Genomic DNA, 14,035 nt, shown 5'->3' with positions numbered 1-14,035 from the left:
ATGCTTCTGAGCAGGCATATGGAGCGGTGGCTTACCTCCGGACTACCGACCAGGAAGGTCGGACCTACCTGTCCTTCATCATAGCACGTTCGCATGTCACTTCCAAACGAGCTCACTCTATTCCAAGACTGGACCTCTGCGGAAGTCTAGTCGCAGCACAGTTGGCTAAGTTGCTTGAGAATGAGTTGACCCCACGTATCAAGTCTATTTCCCTGTGGACAGACTCTACCACCGTCCTCCAGTGGTTGAATTTGGAGTCCTGTCGATTCAGAGTCTTCGTGGGAAACAGAATCGCTGAGATCCAGGAGTTGACGGATAAGTGTTCTTGGCATTATGTAAGCTCTGCAGACAACCCAGCTGACGACCTCACGAAAGGGAAATCTCTCCAATACCTTGCTGCACCAAACCGATGGTCCCAAGGACCCTCCTTTCTCCTCCAGGATCCCAAGGAATGGCCAGTAATACCTAAGACTGAGACTATGGCAGATAAGGTTGAACTGCGGATATCTGCTTTCTGTGGGATCAGTACCTTCCCTCCCTCTTCTGGCAACACTGATGGATGGAACTACCATACCTGGCAGGAACTATTGGATGTGACAGCCCAAGAACTTGAAACTACCCTTTCTCCAGGGACTTCTCCACAGGCTGAGGATTACCATCAGGCTGAGCTTCATATCCTCAAACGGGTGCAGCAGGAATCCTTCCCTGAGGATTATAAACTGTTAGGGAGTGGAAAGTCAGTCAGGTCTAAAAGTCGACTAATTACCCTAGCCCCTGAAATGGATCCGTCCAGTAGTCTGATCAGGGTAGGAGGTCGTTTGAGGAGAGTTGCAGGCATTGAGGACTCCGTTTTACATCCTTTGGTCCTGGATCCTAATCACCCAGTCACCCGTTTGATCATTCACCATTATGACCACAAGTTACATCATTCTGGATCTGAACGGCTGTTCGCGGAAATACAGAGATACTACTGGATTCTACGTGGCAGCGAAGCTGTTCGACGGTTTCAACATGACTGCCCAGAATGTCAACGGTGGAGGGCTCAGCCGACAATTCCTAAGATGGCAGATCTACCCTCTGCTCGCCTTCGGCTCTACAAGCCTGCCTTCCATTCTTGTGGAATGGACTGCTTTGGACCCTTGCTGGTCAAAATCGGAAGACGTACAGAGAAGCGTTGGGGTATTCTCTTTAAATGTTTGACCACGAGAGCCGTCCATTTAGACCTACTCTCAAGCATGAGTACCGACTCCTTCCTCATGGCTCTTAGAAGGTTTGTCTCGAGGAGAGGGACACCAGCTGAGTTATGGTTGGATCGAGGTACGAACTTCCGCGGAGGTGTAAGGGAGTTACGGGAAGCGTATGCTGCATTAGTTCCTGACATACAGAGTCAGCTTGCCCGCCAGAGGATCCATTTCCACTTTAATCCCCCATCGGCCACCCACTTCGGTGGAGTTTGGGAAAGGGAGGTGAGATCTGTTAAATCAGCCTTGTACACAGTTTTGGGTTCACAGTCAGTTCCCGAGGAAGTCTTAATGACAGTCTTGCTGGAAGTGGAGGCCACCCTGAACTCAAAACCCTAAGGGTATGTGTCATCAGACATGGCAGATGCTGACCCGGTGACGCCAAATAGTCTCCTCATGGGGCGGCCCGATGGATTCCCTGGTCCTAGCCGACCGATTCTGGTCCAGGTTCATAAGGGACTATCTTCCTAGTCTCCAAACTCGGCAGAAATGGCAAGCCTCTCCTCCTGACTTGAAGGAGAAAACATTTGTTTTGGTTGTAGACCCACAACTACCTCGGAGCTTATGGCCTGTGGGACAAGTCATCAAGACCCACCTAAGCCCGGATGGTCATATCCGGTCAGCTGATGTGGAGATAAGGGGCCAAGTTTATACCAGACCGGTAGCCCACCTGGTCATCCTGCCTGCCTTACCAAAGGATGGACCTAATGCTCCTAACCCTGATTAGTGAAGTCACCTTTCAAGGAAGCAAAGATGCTCCACATCTTTGGGGGCGGCTGTATTAAAGGGTAATTTAGTGGGGACTTTTATTATGAAACTGTCGTCATGGTAATGTGCCGTTAGTGAGCATTGTACAGTAGTTAGTTGAGCTGCTGCTATCTGCTGTGTCTGTGTGATCTGTTCGATCTGTTCGAGCTGTCAGCTGCAAAGTTGTTGATTCCTGTTTGTTCGTAGTGATTGCTGCAGATGGAATGTCACGATGTTAGTCACTGACCTCAAAGTAAGACAATTTTATTATATTTCTGTTAAACGTGATCTGAACAGAGTTTTTTGCGTCCGTGACATACGTGCATGCCCTGTAGAGATCGTTCTGTGTTATTCAGATTAGTAATATTATTTAAAGTATGATTATTCATTCTTTATTAAGCTGCGGATCAGTGTTATGGGTTATTAATGATATGATGTTGGTCTGTTAAGATGTTATAATACCAGACGAGTGATTAGCGTCATGTTTGTTTGAATGCTCTTCATATGAGCCACAAGGTTATCCATATATGGGCACTAGTTAGTGATGACAAATGGTTGCTTACAGCCTATTTTCCTGTGCAATACCTCGTTTCTGTTTATTTAACTGGATGTTGAGAAGAGAAATGTCACTGATGTGAATTAAGAATAATTATTTTACATTATGTAACAGTGAATGCTTATTATTGTATATATATTTAGTTTATTCATTATCTTTATTGTACTTATTTTCCAGACTATGTACATCATTGAATATACCTCTGTGGTTCATCCATCTACCTCCAATACACAGAGTTAATCTGATCACCTGTCTCCTCATTATTTGTCCTCTGACCGGCATCCCGAAGGGTTTACTCATCCATTACCTTATCAGAACCTAACAGTCCAAAAGCCTCTCCAACATAGCCTATAAATAACTCTCTAGCCTATATCCACGGAGACACTTCCGTCATAAAGCCAGACAAATAATTCGACGTAACATAAGAGGACCTGAGAAATGCCAAGAGTTGTCAAGGTAATGGTCATGACGAGATTTTTTTTGTCAGTCTGTTTCGTTTGTTTATGAGGGGTGTTCGCGATCAGAAGCACTGTTTCCCGGAAAGGAAACTCATAGGCAGTGTGCAAGATAAAGAACGAAGAGAAAAGAGTGGGATTGTCGCTCATTAAAATACATATATTTTAATATATATATATATATATATATATATATATATATATATATCACTGTAAAAAATTGTGCTGTAAAATAACGGTAATCTACTGGCAGCTGTGGTTGCCAGCAATGTACTGTTAATTTACAGCCCTCTACCGTTAATATACAGCTCTCCTTTTTTACAGTATGTTACCGTAAAAATACCATGGAAGGTAACTCGTATCATTTGGGAAACCGATTGCTTCAAACAGTTCGAGTTTAAAAACTAGTATTTATACTGATATTACTGTGAACTGACTTCATTTGAGTCCATTGAAAATTAATATCTGTTAATATTAAACTGCAAACACCTAATGTGTAATAGTGAATTAATTAAAAACATGACTTTAAATAAAATCTTTGCAGTTCGCATTTAGCGAACATTAGCATACATGTATGTGCTAAAGTACTTAGCAAGGAGATTGTCACCGCATCAGCAACTACACAGTTACTGCTTTTAAATAAAGCAACCGGCAGCATAACATCAGTGTCTCTCTGCTCATCTTTGACTGAAGCACAGGCTCTACTCTCCAGCACAATGGTGACCCACAAAACTAATTAATTACATTAACAGATCTCTCCTATATCATCTTGTGCAAAAACACATGAAACATTTCAGCTTAATATTTACTCTCCTTGTTAGTTATTGACTTTGCATAACTTTTTTCTATAAACGTTTACTAATATTTCAGTGAAATTAACTTCTTTTGTTTAGTAAATCTGACTGTTACATTTTACAGTATATTACTGTTTTTCCTTGATTTTACGGTAATCTACTGGCAGCAGTGGTTGCCAGTAAATTGCTGTTTTTCTACAGTTTTATGCCGTAAATTAATTTACAGTTGATTACCGTTAAATTACGGTTCACTCAGTGTTTTTCTTATTTGACACATTTAACCCTTTCAACCCTACTTCAGTTTTAAATGAACACTTGTGTGTCCACACTACAGAGTGTTGGAGTAACACTGAACCAGTGTTGAAGTTAATTATATAATTCAGTGATTAACTGATGATTGAGCATTAGTGATGAACACCTGATGTTAACAAGCAGAATCACCGAAGGACAGAGGAACAAGAAGATAAAAAAGCCAAACACAAGAACTACAACTGACTTCAGCCACAGAAGACATTAAATCTCTCAAGATCTCAGCAGAGGAGGATTAAACAACTCTAAAAAAAAATAACATTGCTATCTTCACTTATTACTAACCGGATTGACTTTATTTTTTCATATACGTCTACAGAAATTCCTATTGAGAATTAACATGTTTTGTTTCATTTGATGTTACCATTATGGAGATCAGTGTTTTCTTTAGTCGGGCACTTGACTTTAACATTAGTTTCTCTTTGGCTGCTGTAACTGTGTTTTTAAAACACATTTGTTGTAGCAGAAACAAAGCCATGTCATATAACCTACACCTAGGATGGCTTGAGGGTGAGTGAATTATCACAAAATCTCAAAAGTCCTGACCCCCCCACCATTTCCACCTATGACTTCAGGAAATATATCACACTTTGCAAGTGATTTTTGCTTATTTTATTACAAAAATCTTACATATTGTAGCTTTAAACACCTTACAAGAAAACCAACACATTTTAAAATCTTTTTTTTTGCATTTTGATTCCCTGTTAACTGTAGTAACAAACTGTCAGAATAATATACCCATTTGTTGACATTTAGCGAGAAACCTTATAATTTAGGAAATAAAATCTTATGTCAGAGGTCATGTCTACCTTCAACAATAAGGGTGTCCTCCCTTGAGATGTAGCCACACCCTCCAGTGTCATATTGCATCAACCAAAACCATTTTATCATTTAAAGAAATAGTGCAGCTTTATTTAAAGGCCATTGTCATGCTCTTAAAGTGTTAACCCATTGAGTACAGTAAATCAAACTAAACGGCCCACTTTGCCTGCATTCACCCTAAATTTTTTTTTAAGAGTGCATTTACTATTGGAAGCTATAGCCAAAAAGCCTCTGAAGAGACCAAGAAAAAAAAACATGGGAATGTTCAGGTTATGAAATATACTTTAATGTAGGACACATACAAAGAATACACAAGGAAAATCATGATTATCCTATTTTAATCTGCCCTGCCACCATATCCGACTCCCTCATCTTTGACTCTCAGTGCCTTCCTCCACATCTTTTCTTGGGGAGCGGTTCAGTCTTCTGCCACAGACTTGGAGTAGTAATACCAATCACACCGAGAGCAATTATCTCTCCAGCATTCCCACTGAGTTTACTCTCCTCATCTGAACCCATTCCCAGATCATCCTCCTTCTCATGAACCACCACCGCACGTCCCAGAATGGAATAAGGCCCAAAGAGCTTGGCGTCTGGAAGCGTCAGGAACTGCCTTATAACTCCTTGCTCGGAAGCAAAGTTGCCCAGGCCTCCAGGATGATGAGGGTGGTCAACGCCGTTTGGATTATAATGAGGACCAACAGTGATGCAGCCTTGACTGAGGTCTCCATACTGATGGATGTGCATGGCATGCTCTTGACGATCGATGGCAGGCAAACCACGGAGGTTGATTTTCACTTCTAAATCTCCATTGGGGAAGAGCTGCTTGAAGAGGAGTTGCCCAAAGATCTTTGGCTGGTTACGTGGCAAATTGGGGCTGGGAGTTACTTCACAAGTGGCATAGATTGTGTTGTCGAACTCCACAACTCTCCTCCTTGTATATGCAGCGCCAGCAATATCAGAGGGAATATTAGGATGATTTTCTCCATGTTGATCTTTAAAGCCTACAATGAAGAGTGGATTCAGTTAAGTCATGCCGTTTGGTTTAAGAATGTAATATTTTTTGATAAAAAGGTCAAAGCTTTGTTGCAGGGAGCTTTGAGAATGGAAGTTGCATTAGGTAAAATAGCACAACCAGATTAGTTGGAAAATTAAGTCTGAAAACATTACATTCTTGCACTTAAGTATATTTTTTATAGGTTTATTTTCAATAATATGTACTCTTCTTTTTAAAGCATGCTAAAGTGTACTTTTTCACAAGGACAGGTAAAATAAAAGACAAGATCTATACTTTTGCTTAAACAAACTTTTTGCGGTTGTACTAAATCAAGTCAGTTGATGGAGAAAATGGAACGGAGAAAAAAAAACACAAGCCTAAAACAGCAAAGGTGCATTACCGTATAGCTGAAAAGTTGCCCTCAATCCATGTGGAGCCTGAATATTGCAGTCACAAAAATACTACAACGCTTAATCCGTGTGCAGTCCTGACCTGGGGTTGAGAGAATGTTCCTTTGCAATCACACTTTTGGCTGCTCTTTTAGGAGCTCATGTTGAGCTACAAGTTAACCATGGTAGTCTGTTAGTCACTAATTAAGTTCACCTGTGTTTCATTTAGCTCCCTTTGTTTGCCTGTTTATATATAGCACTCAGTTTATTCAGTTCTTTGTCTTGCATTGCACAATGTGTTCTCCAGTGTAGATTATCTCCATTGTTTTGTGTTTATTAAAAGAAGTACTGCTATAGATTCCTCTTCTCTTCATTTGGTGGCTCATTTGTGACTCATTAATTCTTAGTGTACAATTCCACTTGACGTTCATGCTTGACACCACTTCTTATAGCAGATATTCATCTCACATAAGTGAATAGCTGACAGTTCTTCTTTTTCAAGAAACCATTTCTACAGACTCTGATGTACCGAGCCTATATTACACATGCAATTGGACTGTTATTTAATTGTCTTTGAAGGCAGAAGTAAAAATATCTGAGGGAATGATTCTTCTATGGCATCGATGTTAAAATCCCCTTTTAGTAGATTGAATGCAGGTAAGGTGGGACACTTTTGGTTAAACGTACCTAGATGTTTATTTCCTTTTATTATTTTTGTTAACTTTAAGGTCCGACTTTAATATTTCATTTTGAATACAGTTGATATGTGTTATTTGCAAGGTATATACCAATAAACATTTTGTGATCATGCACTCCAGACAAATTTCTTTTCACATGATTTATTAACACATCACACAAACATATTCCACAGCGTATTTAACAGACCCAAAAGCACATAGATAGGCTATGATGAGTAATACTCACCAGTTCACTCAGTGCATATGTGTAAAGTTCAAAACAACTAGAACATGTTATGTTGACATGAAATGTTATGAAATTTGAATATCCAATATCTTAATGAACTATTACAAATGGAACTACAACACATGCAACAACAAATAGGCTAACAAAAATTCAATAAGAGGAAAATTTAAAATGGTAACCATATTGTAAACCTTTTTTCTGTCTGTTTTCTCTAAACACTGTAAATGAACTTAAATTGTATCCATATTTTAAAGCGTTATATTCTGCCTCTACATTTTAATAATAATAATAATAATTTGTTACATTTATATAGCGCTTTTCTGGGTACTCAAAGCGCTTTACATGGAAGGGGGAATATCCTCAACCACCTCCAATGTGCAGCATCCACCTGGATGATGCGACGGCAGCCATATTGGGCCAGAACGCCCACCACACACCAGCTTAATGGTGGAGAGGAGACAGTGATGAAGCCAATCAGTATATGGGGATGATTAGGAGGCCATGATGGACAGAGGCCAAGGGGCAAATTTGGGATTTTTAATGACCACAGAGAGTCAGGACCTCGGTTTAACGTCTCATTGGAAGGATGGTGCTCTTTGACAGTATAGTGTCCCGATCACTACACTGGGGCGTTAGGTCCCACATAGACCAAGGGTGAGCACCCCTTGCTGGCCTCACTAACACCTCTTCCAGCAGCAACCTGGTTTTCTCAGGAGGTCTCCCATCCAGGTACTAACCAGGCTTGCTAACCTCTTACAATAACAAAGGTGTAGGTTGATGACGCATAAGCGGAATTATGGAACTTGTCGTCATGCCGAAGGATCTAATAATGCTTATGGATGAGTGAATACATTGATGTTTTTAACATGACTGTGGTATGAAGCAGGTCACGATTGCTAATGAGAGACAGATATCAGCGCCACATGCGAGTCCCGCGGATATAAAGGAATAAGGACATTTCATTCTACCGATCTACCCGCAAGTGCTGAATTAATACTCACACATACGCCTTTTCCACCAGCATGAACCGGGTGCCAGTTCAGAGCCAGAGCTATTGCCAGTCCGGAGTTGGTTCGACTGACGAGCTCTCTAAGATCCAGTTTGCCTTTCCACAAGGCCAGAGAGCCACCACAGAGCCAGATCTTAAGTCACTGTATACATCTCATGTTGCCCAGCAACGCTAGCGTGGCAGCGCCAAACACAAACACACCAGGCTTGTTCGAGATGGTTCGGCTTCTCGCAGACCGATCGGCTCATGACATGAAAGCACTGCGAAAGCGATCCAAAAGCACAAGGAGTCGTATGCTCTCCAAACACTCCCGCAGCTCCGATCGGTCCGTGCCGCTCCGATGCATCTCGAACAAGCCTTCCATCAACAATGGAGGTCGTTGCGTTACTATTGATGCTCATGGCTTTGCGAACCTACATCGGCATCCAAACACGGCGAATCCAACGCCGTAACTTGCATAGACGGAGATTACAATCAAGCTGCTATTAGCTCGATTAGCTGCTATTTGAAAAATGGCGGTCACAAGTTTCTGTTCGTCTTGTTGGTCACGGTAACCAACAAGCCCCAGCCCCTGAAGGCAAGCAGTTCTTACTTCTAGACCAGCAATGTTTTGGTGCTACTTAAGAACCACTTTTCCTGGTTCAGAGTGGTTTCCTGGTGCTTTGGGTGTCGAAAAACAAAGAACCGATTTGAAACTAGGCTCTAGCTCCGAACCAGCACCAGCACTGCCTTGGTGGAAAAGGGCTAAAAAGTCAGTTTATTTGGCGAATTAAACTTGTGAGGTAACGCAGCGCTGTTTCACTTGGTCTACACTATCGCACTAAACTGCATTTGAGTGTGTTGAAAGTTACAATGTTATTCTATGTGTTTGTTTGTCTGTATGAGACTACCCTCCTCAACCACCACCTTAATTTCTTAATATCTTAATTAAGATTTTTCTTAAAATCTTAATTTATTATTATTTTTTAACTTACTGGTAAGCTATGGTAGGCTATGACAGCCTTCATTTAGGCTACCCTGCAGCTGCATGCAAGTTTATGTGAATTTATATCTACACAGAAGAAAGCCCTGTAGTCTCCCTGAGGAAAAATTCCATTCATTCATTCCTATAGGAGAGGAAGAATTGTCTAAACTCGTTAAATCATCTAAATCAACAACATGTATGTTAGACCCGAACTAAGCTATTGAAAGAGATACTTACATAGATCATCTTCTTAATATAATAAATTAATCTTTGTCACTAGGATTTGTACCGAAAACTTTTAAGCTGGCTATTATTAAACCTCTTATTAAAAAAACGCAACTTGATCCCAGAGAATGTCAATTACAGGCTGATCTCAAATCTACCCTTTCTGTCAAAGATACTAGAAAAGGCAGTATCCTTTGTATCCAATCCAGTATCTTTCCTTTTTAGAAAGAAATGGTATCTGCGAGGATTTCCAGTCAGGATTTTGACCGTACTGAGACAGCTCTCATTAGAGTCACAAATGATTTGCTCTTATCATCCAATCGTGGTTGTATCTCTCTATCAGTGTTACCCGATCTTAGTGCTGCATTTGATACCATTGACCACAAATTTTTTTTAAATAGACTCAAATTATGTTGGCATTAGTGAAATTGCATTAGTATGGTTTAAATCATACTTATCTGACCGTTATCAGTTTGTAGCAGTAAATGAAGAAATGTCATATCGATCAAAAGTTCAGTATGGTGTACCACAAGGCTCAGTACTAGGACCGTTGCTGTTCACTCTGTACATGCTACCCTTGGGAGATATCATTAGGAAGCATGGCATTAGTTTTCACTGTTATGCCGATGATACACAGCTCTATACCTCTTCGCGCCCCGACAAAACTTGCCAATTCAAGAAATTAACGGAATGCATAGCTGATATAAAAATTTGGATGACTAGTAATTTCCTATGACTTAATAATAGTTTCTAAAGATTGGACCAAAAACCTCAGGACCTACTAACCTAGAATACTGTCTAACAATTGATGGCTGCTCTGTCAAGTCTTCATCGTTGGTTAGGAACCTGGGTGTGCTCTTTGATACCAATCTTTCATTTGAAAGTCACGTTTCTAGCATCAGTAAAACCGCATTCTTCCATCTTAAAAATATATCTAAATTATGACATATGCTTTCAATGAAAAATGCGAAACAATTAGTTCATGCGTTCATGGCCTCAAGGCTAGATTATTGTAATGCTTTTATGGGTGGTTGCCCTGCACGCATAATAAACAAACTACAGCTGGTCCAAAACGCAGGAGTTATTACCAGAACCAGGAAGTATGACCATATTAGCCCGGTTCTGTCAACACTGCATTGGCTCCCTATTAAACATTGTATACATTTTAAAATATTGCTGATCATTTACAAAGCACTAAATGGTTTAGCTCCCCAGTACTTAAGCGAGCTCTTAACGCATTATAGTCCTTCACGTCTACTGCGATCTCAAAACTCTGGCCAGTTGATAATACCTAGAATATCAAAATCGACTGCTGGCGGAAGATCCTTTTCCTATTTAGCACCAAAACTCTGGAACAGTCTTCCTAACATTGTCCGGGAAGCAGACACACTCTGTCAGTTTAAATCTAGACTAAAAACACATATCTTTAACCTGGCATACACATAGAAAATTACACATTCCTAATATTCAAATCAGTTTAATAATTATTAGGCTGCATAAATTAGGTCAGCTGGAACCGGGAACAATTCCTATAACACCCGATGTACTCATTACATCATAAGAAGAATGGCATACGCTAATGTTAGTCTTTCTGCTTATCAGCCGGATCCGGGCCGTATCCAGATCAGATGGTGGACCTGTGCCTAGACACGACCACAACGCATCCCTGAAGTGTCAGCAGAGATTTTGTCAACTAGACTCCCCTGTGAAGGCCTCATCGTCACGACAGCCATTGGCAATGATCCTCAACAAACTCGTCTCCATACCGGCATTATGACTCCAATCTTCAACCAGATGGAACTGGATAATATCCTGAATATTCCGATGCAATCTGACTTCTGACCTGTAATGCTGCCTGAATCATAATCATACACTGTTCATTCATTGGCCAGAGGAGAACTGGTTTCTGGTTTTGGTTCCTTGTCACTGTCGCCTTTTTCATCTTTGTTGCCATTGGCTTGGCTTGCTTAGTTGGGGACATAAAATTTTACATTTAATTTAATATTCAACAATAATATTGCTCTGCTTGCATTGACACCGTTATATGAGAACTGAACTGAGCTGGACGATGACATCACGGTTTTCTCCAGAGCGGCTATATATATAAATTAACTAAATAAATAACTTTTTTACAACAAAAATGAAACATCGCTGAATTTACTTAAGCTGGACTGTGATGCTATTTTCTTCTGGAAGCAAACTTTAACCCTATTCGCACTGGATTAGTATTATCTGGGGACCACGTGTGATTTAGAAATTACCCACCACATCTGAATTTCGTGTGGCACATTCACACGGGATAAGCGAAGCCTGTGATTTTACTCGAATTTAAAACGGGGGGTTAATAAAGGCCTTCTGAAGCAAAGCCATGGGTGTTTGTAAGAAAAATATCCATATTTATAACATTATAATCTAAAAAATAACTAGCTTCTGCCAGATGACCGTACGCATACTACGCAAGCAGACTTGCGCCACAAGAGTAACCCGTGGATGTAGGAGTATCGTAAGCTTAGACTGCGATTGCAGTTTGAGTTTAAACAAATAGGGCTGTGCAACAGCATGAAGCTCCTCTTCTATTATATAGAAATCCTCCGACATTTCTCTTTAAAATGGCTATAGTTCACGACCAGTGTTTTGTTTTGCTCTTTCCTCTGAGCTTCTGCGTTCGTCATTACGCTGTGCGTCGGGTCAGGAGTTAGTCTTCCACCGTAAATCGTTGCGTACGGCCGTCTGTTGGAAGCTAGTTATTATAGTTTAGACTGTCTTTTTTTACTTTGAGCTATGGTACTGGTTGTTCATGTTTTTGTTTCGTTTTTTACTCTCTCTATTGGTGTTATTCTTAACTTTTGTGATTTTCAAATTTTGTTGTACCATAGTGTAAACTAAATGTTCAAATAAAGCATTTAAAAAAAAATCCTCTCCCATGGCCTCATGGGATAGTAAAGTGTTCATCGTATGCACACTTCAGAATCTCGCAGGTGTGGTGAAGAGATGAGTCCCAGCTTAGGACCCAAGCAATTTGATTGGATCAAAGCATGTTTTATGGCTAATCGCTTTAGTGCCTGGTTACAAATCAGACAAAATCACTTTATTATACAAGTCATTTGAACTACGATATAACGACCATTAATGCCTTTTAATTTATATGTTTCATATAGTAGTATGCAACCGAAGCTATATAGATTGTGAAATTAAACATTTCTTGTTCTTGGTGTTTTTTTTTTAAGTTAGCTTACATATACAATTAAATTACTATACAATAGCTGTCTGTCTTTCTGTAAAGCTGTGTGTAGCATACTGTGAAAAGTTATTTGTACTAAATGAGTACAAAATGAAAAGCCTATTACTTGATGGCAGAAAACTGCTAGACAACCTGCTTAAAATGTTTTTACAAACTGCTTTATCTTATCTTGTACATACCAGCGGGATTTAGCATGCTACATAAAGCTACCACATAAAGCTAACAGCTCACGTTAGCTACAAGAAGTTATCGTGAGAACAGCTTTATATCAGGCATGTTTAACAGCCCGGTAACAGCTTTTTATGTCACGTTACTGGGGTCCTACGGAGGGACTCATCTCTTCAACACACCGGAAGAACTAGGTCTTTATTGCCTACTCTTTTATACTGTGAATTCGGGCATACCAGAGCCCGTCTACGGAGAGCCTTGGCACTTCCTATTAGCCCCATTGTATCGATCTTGTTTGCAGTTCCATTAGAATTCCACTGGAGGTGATCGCGGGCGAGTGCAGACTGAATGGGAGTCTATGGGGCTAGACGGCTAAATGTGTCTCTTTCACCCAATTGCCGTTGAGAAATCTCAAATTTTATTGTAGGTTTTGCAAGTTCAACATGGGTTATAGGTCGAATATTGAATGAACGAGTACTTATGTCCTTTCGATTTCTCACAGGCTGAGTTGTTGTTGCCCGTAACACGCTAGCATTCTGCTAATGAACGCTGATTGGTCAGTGAAGGACTGATTACGACCAGAGATACCGCTTGATGGCATCGTCGCATCCGAAGCGGGACCAGAAACAAACAAAACAAAAACTCTTCTAGCACGTGTATTTACCTGTGTCAGCTGTGTTATCGATGCCTCGAGAGAAAAGAAAGTGCAGAGCACGAAAGCACCAAAGGATTGCCGTAAAGCAGTATCTCTGGTCGTACGATGTGTATGACGTCATTGACATTTTAAAAGACTTTTTAAAGCAAATAAGTGACTCTAAAAAATCTAACACCCAGCAATGTGTAATTTCTTTGCATCTCCTTTCGAATACAACATTCAAATTACTAGACAAAAAATTATATCCTGTGAAAAGTGGATTTTGATGGGTATAGCGCCATAGACCTCTATTCATTCTGCACTCGCCTACGAGCGCCCCCGCATGGACAGAGACGTGTTACTGCAGCCAGTCCAGAAACCGGAAGTAAGCAGAGAGTGCCAATTCTCTTCCTATTAGACATTCTCTGGGCATACTTCGTTTGTCATGTACTGTTTTCACTTACTATATAGTAGGGAAGTATGTGATTTCGGATTCAGCCTATGTATCTGCTTGGTATTTACAATAATTGTATTAAAATTGGAAATAGAAATGAAAAAAA

The 14,035-nt window shown here is 40.4% G+C and overlaps 1 long non-coding RNA gene across 1 annotated transcript in view; it reads left to right on the top strand.

Moving 5' to 3' along the window:
• Nucleotides 1–13,078: 13,078 nt before the first annotated feature.
• Nucleotides 13,079–14,035, top strand: part of LOC309501852 — a 109,664-nt gene continuing 108,707 nt past the window's right edge. Inside the window, exon 1 of the long non-coding RNA XR_014206994.1 lies at nt 13,079–13,904. This is a non-coding gene — a long non-coding RNA (uncharacterized lncRNA). The remainder of the gene's footprint in view (nt 13,905–14,035) is intronic.

This window comes from Leuciscus leuciscus (genome assembly GCF_965113295.1).
Source record: "Leuciscus leuciscus genome assembly, chromosome: 6".
NCBI lineage: Eukaryota > Metazoa > Chordata > Actinopteri > Cypriniformes > Leuciscidae > Leuciscus > Leuciscus leuciscus.
The sequence above is the reverse complement of the archived record's forward strand: the minus strand, read 5'-3'. Positions and strand labels throughout refer to the sequence as shown.